The sequence below is a fragment of the Alligator mississippiensis genome, chromosome 2 (assembly GCF_030867095.1).
Source record: "Alligator mississippiensis isolate rAllMis1 chromosome 2, rAllMis1, whole genome shotgun sequence".
NCBI classification, from domain to species: Eukaryota; Metazoa; Chordata; order Crocodylia; family Alligatoridae; genus Alligator; species Alligator mississippiensis.
Window position 1 is genome coordinate 190,297,814 of NC_081825.1, and position 15,727 is coordinate 190,313,540.

Sequence of the window (15,727 nt, forward strand, 5' to 3'; positions counted from 1 at the left end):
CTTTACCCCAGGGCAGCGTGAGGAATCAGTAGCATGCAGCTTGACCTAGCACTTCTCTGCCCCCAGGTCATGCTGCTAAGTGCCCCTGTAGCAATCCCTGCCCTATACAGCACTCACTGTACACCCCTGCCCTAGATACCCTGCTGATCATTGTCACTACTGTATTTACCCCCCTGCCACTGACATGGGGGGTGGAAGGCAGCATGTGGTGAACATGGCAGCAGGTGGCCTGGATGCTGCAGAGCAAGGCACTGTGGAGGGGAGGCAGGGGTAGTCGGCCTGTGGCAGTGCCCAAATCTCATGGTTTCCAACCATGGGCTCTATGGCCCTGGTGCAATGTGCAAAGATTGATACTTGCACTTACGTGGGTAGAAATAAAGGTGAGGTGCATACATAGAGATCACAATTTACACTGATGCAGCATGTCTACATTAGGGGCTTGTACCAAGGCAGCTGCAATGCTCCTGCAGGGCAAAGAACAGCCCTTGGTCCCATTCTCTGTCTCCCTTTCCAGACCCTTTCATTTGCCGGATGAGTGAAGGCAAGCTGGAGTGATTCTCTTGGCTCTGTCCATCTCTGATTCTTGTGGTTAAAAGCCAAAGAGGTGCCTTCATCAAGACTGTTTTCCTCAGCACCTATTTGCAAGAGGCCAAGAATCAAAAATATTGTGAGTATTTTCCTCTTTCCCTCTTTATCAGTCACTCTTGTGCTAGACAGGTACCCCAGCCACCGACACACCAGTTTATGCCCTCACTTTCTCTGAGGTTATGTCTACACTGCAGCCAAAAGGTGTAGATGCAGTACTGACAAGAAAACTGTGACCCTGAATGCTAATAGCAGTATAGACTTCTGGGTGGGCTCAATCCCCAGGGAAAGGACCCAAGAGTTTTGGTGGAGCTAGACAGCCCGTGCTGTAGTCTGCACTGCCACAACTTCACTGCAATTGGTACCTGAGGTAGGTAGATTAAAGATCATCTGTATACGTGGAAATTTGCACTTCTGGGTTGTAATGCAGATACATCCTGAATAGACAGAATCTACTTGGGATTCCCTTCCAACAGTGGATCCTATTGGTTTCTTGACCAGCATTGCTACTCACATAGCCCCACAGAAAAAAAGAAACATCCCCACATAGATACTTTTGCTCAGCTCATCTTCTTAAAGGACACAGTACATTTAAGACTAGCTGTCCTATCTGAGCATACAGTTTATATTAATGGTGTCTCAGCCTTTTGACCTTGTGCGCCAGATCAGGCTCTGGGGCCCAGCACCACTCCCTCCCATCCCCTGCATGATGGGATTGGGTCCTGGGGGGCTTGCATCACCCCCTCCCACCTCCTGTGCATTGGGATTGGTTCCTGGCAGCCCAGAGCCACCGCTGCCTAGCCCTGAAAAGTGGGGTTAGGCACCAGATCCAGCATGCAGAGCCTGCAGCTGCTACTCCCCCACTGCCAGATTTCTAGACCTGTGGGGTGTCTTATGGGCTGTATGATATGGATCTGAGAGCCAGATCTGGACCATGGGCTGGAGTTTGAGCACTCCTGGCTTATACAAAGCTCCCCATGAGCTATGAATGTATGTCTCACTGGGAGGGAAGCAAGGCAGGGAGCCCCGAGCCCCACAGTGGGCAGCCCACATCCACTCCCACCCTGCACAAAGATCGGGGGGGGGGGGGGGGCACATGCCTTCCCCCCCCCCCCCCCCCCCGTCTTTTCCCTGGGAGTGTGCATAGCACCAGGGAACTACACCGCCCACACACATTGCCTTGCAGATGAGCCACCTGTGGTTTTGTCCTGCTCCCTAGCCGGCCCCATGGCAGCACATTCTCTCCCTGGCCCTAGGCCCTATGCACTGCCCCACTGGTCAGCACCCCCAGCACCAGCCCCAGCCCCTGCCCCATTACCTTCCTCACCATGGAGGCCTCAATCTGCACCCGCTGCCCTGGCTTCCCCTATGCCCCTTCCCACCATATTTACCTGCAGGGAGCTGCTCTCCACTGCTGCCTGGCTGTATTCCTGGCCACATGCATGTATGCATGCACACACACACATGCATGAGGTGCCCCCTGCATCTCACTCTCCACAGCCCCAAGCAACCCTGTGCAGGTTGGAACTCTGCAGCCTGCAAGTGGAAACCCGCCATTTCCCATGTTTTTCTGCGGTGAGCAGAAAACCCAGATTCCTGTAGGATACTTGGAATCCAGGACAAATGCTGTCCCAGACTCATTCAGCCCAGGACCGGGACTTGATATTCCAATTCCGGGACTGTTTCACCCCATTAGGGATGGGTGGTCACCCTACTGCACTAAGGGATTGGCACAAGGGCAACCACTTCAATATAAAAATACTAAACCAACTTGGGGCCAGGTTTTCAATGGGATGAGTCAGAATAGTTCCATTGACATCAGTGCTCTGCTGAAGACCTGTCTCCAAATGCAAGCAAGACCTGAAAAGAAATGTGCCAACTCTTGCTTCAAGGATGCAAACCAACTAGGAACTGAGCTTTTTCCTCCCTACCTGCAAGGAAGTGAATGGCTTATATAAGGGTACTGTAGCATGCTGACAATTAATGAGGCTGTTGAAAGGAAAAGATGCAAAATGAAATGTTTTGCAGAGAATATATATTTTTACACAGAAGTGCACAGTTCTAAACCAGCCCATTATAGCCTGACCATAAAACATGGGACCAAAGCCATTTTGACTGCAGTTAAATTATATCAGGCCAACATTTTGTCATTGGCGAGCCTGGAGCAATTGCTCCATACTTCAGATTTATGGGCTAAAACTACAGCAAGGAAATAACCTTTTTGTGTACAATAAATATATGCAAATGACCCTAGCATCAAAAATACTATATAAGAAACACATGCACACACACAGAATATTAATACAATTTTTAAGAATGTTAAAGATTTGGGAGCATTGAGGACCAGGGCATAGGGCAGCTAACATAAGGCAGTGAAGCTTTCCCTGTGGTATATTTACATTGGGGCGGACAATTACTTGGACAGGAGGGCCACTTAATGAGTTTTGTTGAGCTGGTGAGGACCACACGTACACACATGTAAACACATGAATGCACATGCGCACACAAGCTCCTTGCAGCTCTCCCTGCACCCCCTCCCTCGCCCCGAGTCCCCAGCCTGTTCTGGGGTCGGGCAGGAGCCACTCCAGCTGTGCCTGCATGGCCCAAAATGGCATGCAGGAACAGTGTGGCACTAGCTGGGCCTGGCCAAATGCCGGGGATGCAGGGCAGGGGAGAGGGTGAAGGAAGAAGGTGGCTGGGAGCTGCAGGCCTAGCTGGGCCAGTGCTGTACTATGTTCCCTCCTTCTCCCTGCATACCCTCTCCTGCCCTAAGTACCTGGCATGCAGCTGGGCTGGTGCCGCACTGTGTTCCTACACATCACTTCAGGCCATGTGAGCACAGCTGGAGCACCTCCTGCCCAACCCAGCCATGTGCCAAGGACTTGGGGTTGGGCAGGAGACATGCCAGTCAGACAGGAGACATGCCAGGCACTCTAGCTGTGCACACATGGCGCAGCCTGAAGTGGCATACAAGAACACAGCACTGCATTAGCGGTGCCTGCACACCTACCAGTCCCTGACCCTGATAACCCATTGCTCCTGGCCCTCCTCCACCTGCACCCCCCCCCACCAGTGGGGAGAACCACACCTGAGTTTCAACCTCACTAGGGACCAGCATGTCTGGTCTGCAAATGGCTGCAGGGTCAGAGCTGCACTCAGACAGCTGGTCAGGAGCTTAGTGCCCCCTGTCTTGAAGCATACCCTGGGGGTTGGAGGGTGGGCCAGGCTGGGGAGGGGAATGGCTTCCTGGCCACTGGAGCTGGAGCTGAAGCCAGCTACAACATGGGGAAGGGAGAAGGGCAAGAGGCGCCAAAAGCCAGGGCAGTCATGGTCCAGATACAGTTCTCCTGCAGAAGAGCAGCCACAGGCTAGACAGAATCATCTGGTGGGCCAGGTCTGGCCCATGGGCCAAATTTTGCCTACCCCTGATTTACATCAATACAAATCCTTAGTGTGCATGGGACAAACCTCCGGAAGCAATGATTGACACCAGTGAAGCTTGACAACCAGTGAAGCTGGAAGCTGGAGTTGTTTGCATTGATTCAAAAAGCAGTTCTGCAATGGGTTTACAATGGTGCAGTGAAACCAATGGATATTGCCTGGCCATGTTCACACTATAGACCAACATTAGGAAATCAAGGTACAGACAGACTGAGTACTTGCTTTAAGTCATACAGGAAGTGTGTGGCACCCAGGGGCACCTGTACACATGCCCAACACCTGCTCTAGTGTGTTCTAATTAGAACACGTTGGAGCAGACTGCTCAGTCAAACAGATTAACTGAGTCTGCTGGAGTGCTCTAATTAGCACGATCCAGCAGCCTCAGTGTCACATGTATTCAATGTCCCTGTGCTTCAAAATGGCTATGGGGGCGCTTCACCTAAAGCTTGTTGAATGAGCTTTAGTTACAGCAACCCTGCTGCCATTTTGAAGCATGGGACGCCGAATACAGAAGACGCTGTCAGTGCTTTAATTAGAGTGGCTCCTGAGAGCCACTCTAAAGTGTCCTCCCCCTCCCCTGCTCTGGGCCACATGTAAAGACACCCTAGGTTTTCTAGCTCTCAGTGCTATGCCTTATACAGGCTTACTGGAGGGTTATTCCACATCTATGCTTCCTCCTAGCACCAGCAGAAAAGTGGAAACAAAACCTGGCAAGTTGCACAGCAATAATCTTGGCCCTGATTTGAGTACTATGAGAATGTAAACACAGATGGATCTAAAAATAGTGCATAAGTGACCAGGAAATGAATGGAAAAGGGAGAAAAGTAAATGAGAGAAATTGGATTGCTGATAGGCAAAGGGAAAAATGAAAAAGAGGGAAAAGAACATAGCCAAACCATAAGCTATTATTATGATTGTATGGGAAAAATGGATTCCCACAGAAATATTAGAGCTGACATTTAGCAAAAAGTTTGTGCATTAAATCATTGTTTCCCCATCCGTTTTATTTTCATGCTTTTGTCCTTGAGTCCTGAAAGGGACACACCTCCTGTAGAAGGTGGGAAGGTAACCACATCTTCCTCTCAAAAATTAAATTAGTTTTTGATGGACACAGCATTACATAAGGAATAGGCATTGGTTTATAGTCCAGGTATTAATGTTCAGTCTGAAAATCTAATTTCACATGGCTGAGTTGCAGAAGAAAGGTCTCTCTTCAGGTTTCAAGGGTGTACTGGCAGAGCAGTAAAGACATCTTGGCATGGGGCTCTAGAGCAGTAATTTTCAATAGGGTCCTAGGACACTCAAGGTTGCCACCAGATCTTTTGATGTGTTGCAAGGAGATAAGTGAGGTCTTAGAAGATAAGCAGATAAACTAAGCAGATAACCACAGGTTCAGATGTGTCCCTGACTAGATGATCTGCCATTCCCACTGCCAGACCACTCTGCAAGGAAGCAAATACTGTAATCTATAAATTAGTTTTTGAAATTGGGTGCCACTCAATTCACAAAAGTTATGGAGAAGTGCTTCAGGCCCAAAAAGGTTGAGAAACACTGCTCTGAGTTCGAGATTTGAGTTTAAGTCTTGCTCTAGACCAGGGACGGGAAATTATTTCAGGTGGAGGGCTGCTTACTGAGTTTTGGCAAGCCATCAAGGGCTGCATGACAGGCAGCCAGAGGCAGATATACATTAATTTTCTAAATTTTTTAGGGGCCCCGCGGGCCAGATAGAATGGCCTGGCGGGCCGCATCTGGCCCGCAAGCCGCATTTTGCCCATCCCTGCTCTAGACTCATGGAAAGTTGTTCCCAGTTAATCAGCTGTAAATGGCTACCTGGCTATTTAGGAGGAAAGCATTAAAGATAACCAGGTATGATGCTAACTATTGGCTACAGAGGCTGATGTATTTTAATCATGCTAGCCTAATAAGCTTCTTGTTTAGGTGGACACTAGCTGCCTTAACACATAAAAAATCACAAAGAGAAAGCATAGGACTATGGATAAAAAAAAAAAATCAGAAGCACCTAAGTAGCTTAGGAACCTAAGTCACTTTGGAAAATGAAACTTAGACTCTCAAGTCATTTTATGAACTCTTGGAAAATTTTTACTTTAGTTGTTTATGAAAATCACGGGACTGAAAGGAAGCTACATCAATTTATAACAATTGAGATCTGGCCCTTCATTCCACACAGCTTTAGCCAATCAACTGGTATTTCTAAACTCCAGAATGTAGCAGTATTCATAAGCCTTTGCATCTATTACTAAAATATGTGCCAAAAACAGAATTTCATCGTTCATGGCAGGATGCTTATCCACTAGTCCCCATGCAAGTTGTTCTCTGGTCAGTCTGCTCAGGGTTACAATATATTGTAGGTTTCTGTAGGAGGAAACCAAAGTAATTAATTTATAATCCTGTAAAATTTCCTTAGAAATAATCCTTAGAATTTCACAGTCCCATCATTTCAAAGGTAATTTTTAAGGGTTCAACTAATAGGTCTTCATACCTCTTCATTTCATGCCTTTAAATACACCCCTCAATCTGCTGATTCTTAAATTATTTTTTCTAATATCCTTTATTCAGTTCTTTAGAAAACTATACTCTCTAATTGCCTCATCTAAAATAATAACTATCATATCTGTGGATTATTTCCCTGACATTTTTTGTTCTAGCTTTCTCCAATCTGAGGGCTTGTCTAAGTAGGGAAATTTAGCAGCCTAATTATAGGAATATAATTATACTTCAATAGTCACAACAGTGCAACTCCCCATTTGGACACTCTTATTCTAAAATAGAAAAATATATATGAAGAATTACTTTGGTATAGCTATGCCATAAATCTCCCTGAGCAGACAAGGCCTCAGTATTTTTGGGAAGCATTATGACCTGGTTCATAGCAAGACTAGTGCTAACAATTGCTGTCTGAACTTCAAAGGGAAGTTCAGGTCAGGTCTAAGCCAAGCCCCATTACGTCAGCAGAGAGGCTCCGTTGACTTCAGTGAGCTTTGGATCACATTAACCTTTTCTTTAGAAGCTCTTTCAAAGCTTTTCTTGCATCTGTGAATTCTGGAAGAATTGCTAATCATATCTTTTTAATTCTTCCCTGGATTCATCAGTTAAAATCAGTGATGCCATAAGCTGAGACAGAATGTGGCTGGTTCTGTTGTCAAGTTTGACCAAACCCAAAAAGTGACTTGTAAAATAAAAAATTACCAGAAATTTGGTATCTACAAAATAATATTTTTTTCAGGGTTGAGTATTATTCAGAGGGCCTATCCTTGTCCAGATCCGGTATGAAGCCATTTGAGCATCCCTAATACTAACATTTGCAAAACATTTCTTGAATATACTGTATTGGTCTAATCTGGCCTCTCGTATAGTATAGGGCCAAAAAAGGCAGTCCATGCTAATTAAAATTTGAAGACACCTAACAATATTGTTAGCTTGAACTTATTTCTCTCCTCCCCACAAAAAAACTTGCAATTATATGGTGCAACCTTGAATCAAGGTGAAGCCCTAAAACAGGAAAAGGGAGTGAGGTACAGCAGGACTGGCATTTGCTACATCTCAGTGGTAACTTCCCATATGTCTTACTCCACTGTAGGTGAAATCTAATCTGTGGCACCTTAGCCTTCTTTCTTTCCTGCCCCTCTTTGAGTCATGGTAACCTAGCTTGTCTATACTCTAGACTAGTTTAATATCGCAGTATTAAGTGTTAAATATAGCTTCTAAAGCTCTCTTATGGAAATTACAGCTGGCACCGGACAATACTGTTTGTTTCTACTGTGTGCAGGAGAACAAAACTTAGTGCATTGTCTTTGTAAGCACACACGATGGCACTAGGAAAGGCACAAGATTCCCTGCACTGCATCACAACAGTGGTGCTGGCACATCTGCTAATTAGCTGAACTTTAGCAGACATTTGTGAATGGGGCCCAGGTTGGCCATATCATCACCAATATCAGAAAAGAACTGTATGCCAGACCTAGGGATTTCTTTTTGTCCATGCAATAGTGGTAGCTCCATTTTTCTACACACCTCCTCCTCTTCTTAGCTAAAGCAGAAGAAGAGGAGGTGGAGGTGATAAACTCATAGGAATGCAGAATTTAATACCTATGTGGGAGGTGATAATTGCTGTATTCCAAAAGGATCAGCAGAGTGGAACACAGGATGGAGTAAAACTTGGCTTTAAGGAGAAAAAACACCCATGAGGAAATGCTAAGAGTTTCACTCTGCCACACTGTTCAGTGAAGTTTTATTATAGCTAAATTCACTCTGAGAGAGACATACTGTATGCAGGCACAAGAAGAAATAAATCCTCATGTATAGTAGCAGAGGAAATGTCCATGAACCCATTTCCCAAAAAGTGAAAGCAGCTTAGTCACATGAGGACAATATGATAAGGATGCTCTGCTTCTGCAGCACTTTTTACAAATCACTTAAAACAGATATGCAAATCCTGTCATGAGGTCCAAGTAAAGATCTACCCTTACTGTTGAGTCTACATATGAACACTGGATCTAAATTCTACTGCTCCTTGGTAAAGTTCAAAACTAGAGCTCACTCGAGATTCAAAAGATGTAATGCAGGCCTTCTGATATGTAAACAGGACAGAAACGTGCCAAAAGATGTAATGCAGGCCTTCTGATATGTAAACAGGACAGAAACGTGCCAAATCATAATCACATTGGACTTGCCATAAAGTCTACTGAAGTCAAGAAGAAGATCCTCACTGGACTGCATCAGGCCCTTTAACAGAATAATTGGGAAAATTATAGATGTAGTTTTCTATTTAGAAATGACAAAAGAACATGTTTTAAGACTGTAAACTCCTAAACTCCCTCCTATTTTCCTTTCTCTGCCACTTTTTTTTATATTCAATAGCATGTCTCCCAAAGAAGAGTTCTCTTCTATATTAAGGTCAATATTAATATTTAGGTGGGTCTGTTGATTGTACTTTCACACCTCTTTGGACACCACAAACAAGGATGTTCTTGGGTCCATTTGGTTTTCAGCCTCTTTCCCTTACATGGAAATTCTTTATTAGCAAGGAAATGATTCTGTTGTTTAGTCCATCAAATTTAAAACAGTCTTTTTTTTTTTCCCCCTTACGAGAAGAGAAAAGTATCTGGAGTACTTAGAATTTGGTACAGGGCACTGGCAGTCAAGCTGAGGGAGAAGAGATGAAGCAAGAGCAAATTAAGTTGCCAGTGCAAAAGGATCCCCTGCATATGGTGGTACCTGGGTTAAAAGAATTCTTTTAGCTCTTATTTTGTAAATGCAACGTGAAATTTTGCTGATTATTTTCCTTGTTTGTTTTGGCATACAATGTTTTCTCCTTTGGGAGGGTCATTTTTCCTCTGGGCCTCAGCTGTGGTGCTCTGCTTACATATGACATTCACAAAGAGAGCCCAGTTAGTCACCAGAAGGGCTTCCTTTGAGTTCACTGGGTTGAGGGGTGTTGGATATTCACTATGGAAGAATATGGCTTTAAGATCTTAATGTTTCCATATGAAGGACATTCCTTTCACTTCATGATACACAGACACAGAAACCCTGAATGGATTCCCAAGTTTTGTGTTCATTAAAATATGATCGCCTACTTCTGGTGACTGCATGTTGTATGTATCTGTACAGCATCAAAACATACCATAAGGGCCATTTAGTAACAATGCACCACTTTTTAGAGTGATAGTCAAAACTGAAAAAAACGATATTCCAGTCACCATTCCCAGTTGATAATCATGCCATTTGTAGCACACACAGTAAACATACTCCAGACTTCATGTTTTGCATATTATTCCTAAACTATGTTCACAGCACATCAGGCTTGTGAGCAAGTATTGGTAGTATATGTTCTATATCACAGCTCAATAATATGCTAATATATATTCACAACACACCACTTAACAGTTTCATTGTTGCATACATATTAATAGGATTGTGTGAGTGTATGTGTGTGTATAGATATGTAATATGTATACATACTCATGGATCTGTTCGTTAATATATACAGATTCGTAGGTAATTGCCAAGTTAAAATCCTTATAAAACAAGACTACTGCAGTCACTGTTTAAATGTCAATACCACTTTAAAGAGTAATTCATTTAAATGCCAACATAATCTGCAAGTCTCTATTCTGAACTGGCACATTACAACATTATATTAGAGAAAAAGAGCCATTTTTAAAGTTGGCAAAGCACAAAATGATTCATTTACATTTTCTCCATTCTAAAACTCAGGAGGTTCTTAAGAAAGTTTTGTTTTATTTTTTAATGTTTTTGCTGTCTACATTGTTTACTTCTTCAAGGTTTTCTCCAGAACTCAAGGGAGTCACAAATTCCCTTTTTTTTTAAATTAAAAGTTGAGATTCTGACATATACACAAGACTTTTTTTTTTTTTTTAAAGCAAACAAATATTACCAGACTGATGACAGAATCTGAGAGTAAAGAACACTATTAACAGAGTTACCAGAACGGTTGTACTTCTGCTAGTGGGAGCTCTAAACTACAGTAGATGCCAGAAGCCAGAAGCTTAACTGCGGTAGCATCTAAGGCTCTTCTGAAAAGGGTTAGGCAATACAGGGGATACAAAATCATTTGCTGCCTCCATTAGTAGTATATCCACAGTATTGATACCTCTTGTGGAGCTTTGCCAGTCATAGAAACAATAGGGAATAGGAACAGAGAAGAGTTTTAGTGTAGCTTCATATTGGGCTCCTATAGATATGCAAGGATCTGGCTCCAATGCACTGGAAATCCAGCACATCGGAGCACAAAAATAAACGCACTCAAACAGACTATCGTCTGGTGTCTCAGCATCCCCGCATCAAAAAATGGTGGTGGGGCACTTTGAACTAGAGCTCATTCGATGAGGTTTAGCTCAAAATGCCCTGCCACCATTTTTTAGTGCAGGGAACCCTGATACACATGACAATCAGATGCTAATTAAAGTGCCCCTCTGTGCTTCCCAGAGCATGTGTAAAAACATCCATTGTTACAATTCAGTTTTCTATCAATTGGATGCTTTCAAATGTGTCATTTAAAACTAGAACTGGTTACAATTCTTTCTTCAGAAATACTTTTGAAGTGAAAATTGCCCTTTCTCCTTAAATTACAGTCTTACATTTAAGTTTCTCTTTTTTTCAATTAAAAACTGTAAACCCATTTTCTTCCACTTCAGATTTTGTTTCTCCACCCTGTCACAGGGTAAGCTTCCAGGCACAATGCTAGTACCAGCCCACCTCCTGTCAATTGGCATGCCTGCCACACCTTGTTGGTATATAATAAAGATAGTACTTAGATGGGAGGCTGCCCATTTTAAACCCCTGATGTCTAGGGGTGATATCTGCAGCTCTGAACCTTCCCTACACTGCGGCCCATACCTCACAGATAGCATTCATAATTATAAATGCTCTGGCCAGAAGCCGAGCCAACTCTGCCCCACATTGGGCCTCTTCCATTCTCTCATTCACACTGCCTCCTCTCACAAGGCCTCACTCACTCTGCCCTGCTCCCCAAGAGCAGCCTTCAGCCCATCAGGCTTACTCTCACACACTCTGGGCAATCAACCTGCAGCCCTCTGGGTGCCTCTTGCAACCTGTCTCATGAGTGATGGTCCATGTCTAACCCTAGGCCAAATCTAGCCACCAGCCCCTTCCCAAGCACTCAACTCTTTTTGCCCCCTCTTAGGGCCACTCTCCACCCCTCGAGGTCACCTTTATGCCCCTCCTGGGCTCCACGCTGCCCTCTCTCTAGAACTCCACGCTGCCCCCTCACTGGGGCTCCACACTGCTCTTCTCCAGGGTTAACTCTATGTCCCTTCATGGCCTTGGGAACTTACACCCCCAGGGGCTCAGGTGCCTTTACTTCAGCATGCCTGGCCCCATAGTTTGTATATTCTCCACTATATAGTGGGGGCTGAGGTTTTAAGGCACCCCTACCCACCTGTCACCACGAAGGTAACTGGCCTGGCATTTCTTGGGGGCTCCCATGCCAGCAGGGTGCAGTTTCAAGTCACACCCAGGACCAGGAGCCTCCAAACCATCCCCCATAGCTTCTACCCTTACACCTCCAAGGTGTTCCAGGAACAGCTCAGCCCAATGTTACCCCCTTGGTTCCTCAACCCAGACTGCTGCCTTTCTGGCTTAAGTTTGAAAATGGCCACTACAGTCAGCCACCTGGCAGCTCCCTGCCCCAGCCCTTAAAGTGACAGGCACCAAAGGTGTTCTGTCATACTTCCCCCACCCCACTATTCTCTCCACCACTACTGTGTTCCACTACCTTGTGCCATCAGAGGGTGAACAAAAAAAAGAAAAAAAAGGGCACAAAAAGGAAAAAAAGTAAAGGAGAGAAACAAATTTTTAGTTAAAAACCAGAAACATCCTTGCAGAATTTTTCTGAAAAAAATGACTGTTATAACCAGCTCTATTTAAAGCCCATGCATAGACAGAACAAAGCACTGAGTAGTTTTACAGTTGCAGATAAAAAAGGGAAAGGTTAGAATAATCTTTCACTAAAAGGATTATCTGTAATGGATATCAGACAGATAATCCCCCCCACTATCCATTTAGATACAATTTTTTAAAATATTTGTGACAAGAGCATTGCTCATTCAAACAAGCTTCAAAATATGAGACCAACTGCTTTAATCTGCTCACAATGGGCAACTCAGTTCACAATGCCATAAACAAATACTACTTCAGGCTTAATTCCATTCTTAATGGCACCATTTGCAAAGCTTCACAAGCAAGGTCAGCTCCCAGACTACTGCACCTGGCAGCACAGTTTGGGAAGATGATGAGCAGCCAACAGTGGCAAAAAATCAGGTTAGGGACTATTTAGAAAAGCTGAATGTGTACAAGTCCCTGAGAGCCAGATGAGATGCAACCAAGGGTGCTGAGGGAGTTGGCTCTTGTCATTTCAGAGGCACTGGTCATCATCTTTGAAAACTCATGGTGATCGAAAGAGGTCCTGGAGAACTGAAAAAGGGCAAATATAGTGCCCATCTTTAAGAAAGGGAAGAAGAAGAATCCAAGGAACTACAGACAAGTAAGTCTCACCTGAGCTTCTGGAAAAATCATGAAGCAGGTCCTCAAGGAATCCATAAGCACTTGGAGAAGAAAAAGGTGCTTAGAAACAGTCAGCATGGATTCACCAAGGGCAAGACATGCCTGATCAGCCTGATTGCCTTCTATGATGAAATTTACAGATCCATAGGCTGACTCTATGGATGTGGGGAAAGCAGTGGATGTGATATACTTTGACTTTAACAAGACTTATGATATGGTCTCCCATAATGTTCTCACAAGCAAGCTAAGGAAGTAGGGGTTGGATGAATGGACTGTAAGGTGGATAGAAAACTGGCTGGATCATCAGATTCAGGGAATAGTAGTCAATGGCTTGATGTCTAGTTGGTAGCTGGTAGCAAGTGGAGTGGCCTAGGAGCTGGTCCGGGGGCCAGGTTTGTTCAATATCTTCATCAATGACCTGGAAGATGGGATGGAGTGCACCCTCAGCAAGTTTGTAAATGACATCATGCTAGTGGGAGTAGTGGATATGCTAAGATAGCTAGGGGGCAGGGCTAGGATTCAGGAGACCTTGACAAATTGGAGGATTAGACCAAAATAAATCTCATGAGGTTCAATTAGGACAAATGTGAAGTCCTCCAATTAGGATGGAACAGTCTCATGCACTGGTACAGGCTGGGGACTGACTGGCTAAGCAGCAGCTCTGCAGAAAAGGACCTTTCAGTTACAGTGGACAGTAGGCCAAATATGAGCCAACAGTGTGCTTTTATTGGGAAGAAGTCTAATGGCATATTGGGCTGCATTGGTAGGAGTGTTGCCAGATCAAGGAAGTGATTCTTCCCCTGTATTCAACTCTGGTAAGGCCATATCTGGAGTACTGTGTCCAGTTTTGGGGCCCTCACTATAGAAAGGATGTAGACAAATTGGAGAGTCCAGTAGAGGGCAACAAAAATGGTAGGAGGCTAGGGCACATGACTTATGAGGGGAGGTGGAGGGAAATGGTCTTAATTAGTCTAGAGAAAAGAAGACAGAGAGAGGATTTAACAGCAGCCTTAAACTACTTGACAAGTGGTTCTAAACAGGATGGAGCTAGACTGTTCTCAGTGGCTGCAGATGACAGAACAAGGAGCAACGGTCTCAAGTTCCAGTAAGGGAAGTTTAGGTTAGATATTAGGAAGAATTTTCTCACTGGGCGGGTAGTAAAGCACCGGATCAAGTTACCAAGAGAGGTGGTAGAATCTCCATATTTGGCAAGGCAAGGTCTTTGAGATGTCATGGGGTATAGTTGCCTAATTCCCTCAGGCTCCTTTGAAAATCCCAGCTGATGAGATCAGAAGTAGGAATAAGAGCACATGGAACAAATAAAGACCCAGGTAGGCAAATCCCTGGCTGGGATGATCTAGCTGGGGCTGGTCCTGTTTTGAGCAGGGGGTTGGACTAGATGACCTCCCGAGATCCCTTCCAACCCTCACTTTCTATGATTCTATGACTCAGAGCCATAACAAGGAGCAAAAATTATTGGAGCATGAGTATGTATACATATTACACATTAATATTAATTTCCACGAGCATCTTCAATACACTTTACAAAGTATGAGAAGCCGCTACCCTTATCCTTAGCAAACACTGTACACTCATAACAATAAACATTCAGATAAATCCACAGAAGTGAATAGAAGTCACTACACCAATTTTAGTAGACTGTGGATCAGAACCAAATAGAGGAATTTACTATCCTGTATGTTTTCTACATTTAGCTAACTTCAAAACAGAAGCAGAAAGTTGCTCCTGATGACTATTATGAAGCAGTAAGGGCACATGAGAGAATAAGTACTTGTAAAATTATAAATTTCTGTGTTACAGACCTAGTCTGGCACATTCTTTCTCCTTATACAAGGGCAAAGGCTAGCATTTTGAACAGGACAAGATCTTTGAGATGTCATGGGTTTTGGGTACCTAATTCCCCCAGGCTCCTTTGAAAATCCCAGCTGATGATATCAGAAGGAGGAATAAGAGCACACAAAAAATAGCTTTTGAACATTAGTAGTAGCAAACAAATGAGACCCTGTAGACAGTATTCAGGTAAAGGGTGTCTGAGTGTAGTCCCACTCTGCCTGGGTATATTTTAGCTTGCATATGCTTAAAAATAGCTGTCTCAAGCATTTCTGAACCAACTGAGAAATTGTGTTGTTTTTCTTGACTACCAGTGGCACCCTTATGCCAGCAACACGCCAGCACCCCTGTTACTCCCTTCTATGCTGCAATCCTACTATTGTCAAGGGACCTGGGTCAGTACAGTAATTTACCGATGTGTTTGGGACATGGCTTGGTCTTGGCATTGCTGTAAAAAATATTTTACTACTGTATGTCCCAGTACCATGCCACAGCACTAGAGTTTAGCATGGCTTTGTTTAGAAAATGCTACAAAACCATAGCTTTTCTACATTGCAAAACTAAATCATGTGGGGGAAAAAATCCAAGACCAAACCAAGACCAAAACCAACTGAGAAATTGTGTTGTTTTTCTTGACTACCAATGGAACCCTTATGCCACCAACATGCCAGCACCCCTGTTACTCCCTTCTATGCTGCAATCCTACTACAAGGTATGCACCTTGTAAAAGTTACAGTATATAGGACCTAGAGTCTTACCCTCTACTCTCCACTCAAGAGCAACA

General features: G+C 44.1%; 1 protein-coding gene across 2 annotated transcripts in view; it reads right to left on the reverse strand.

Moving 5' to 3' along the window:
- OSBPL5 (oxysterol binding protein like 5) overlaps positions 1-15,727 on the reverse strand; it is a 305,973-nt gene that overhangs the window by 273,834 nt on the left and 16,412 nt on the right. The window lies entirely within an intron of this gene.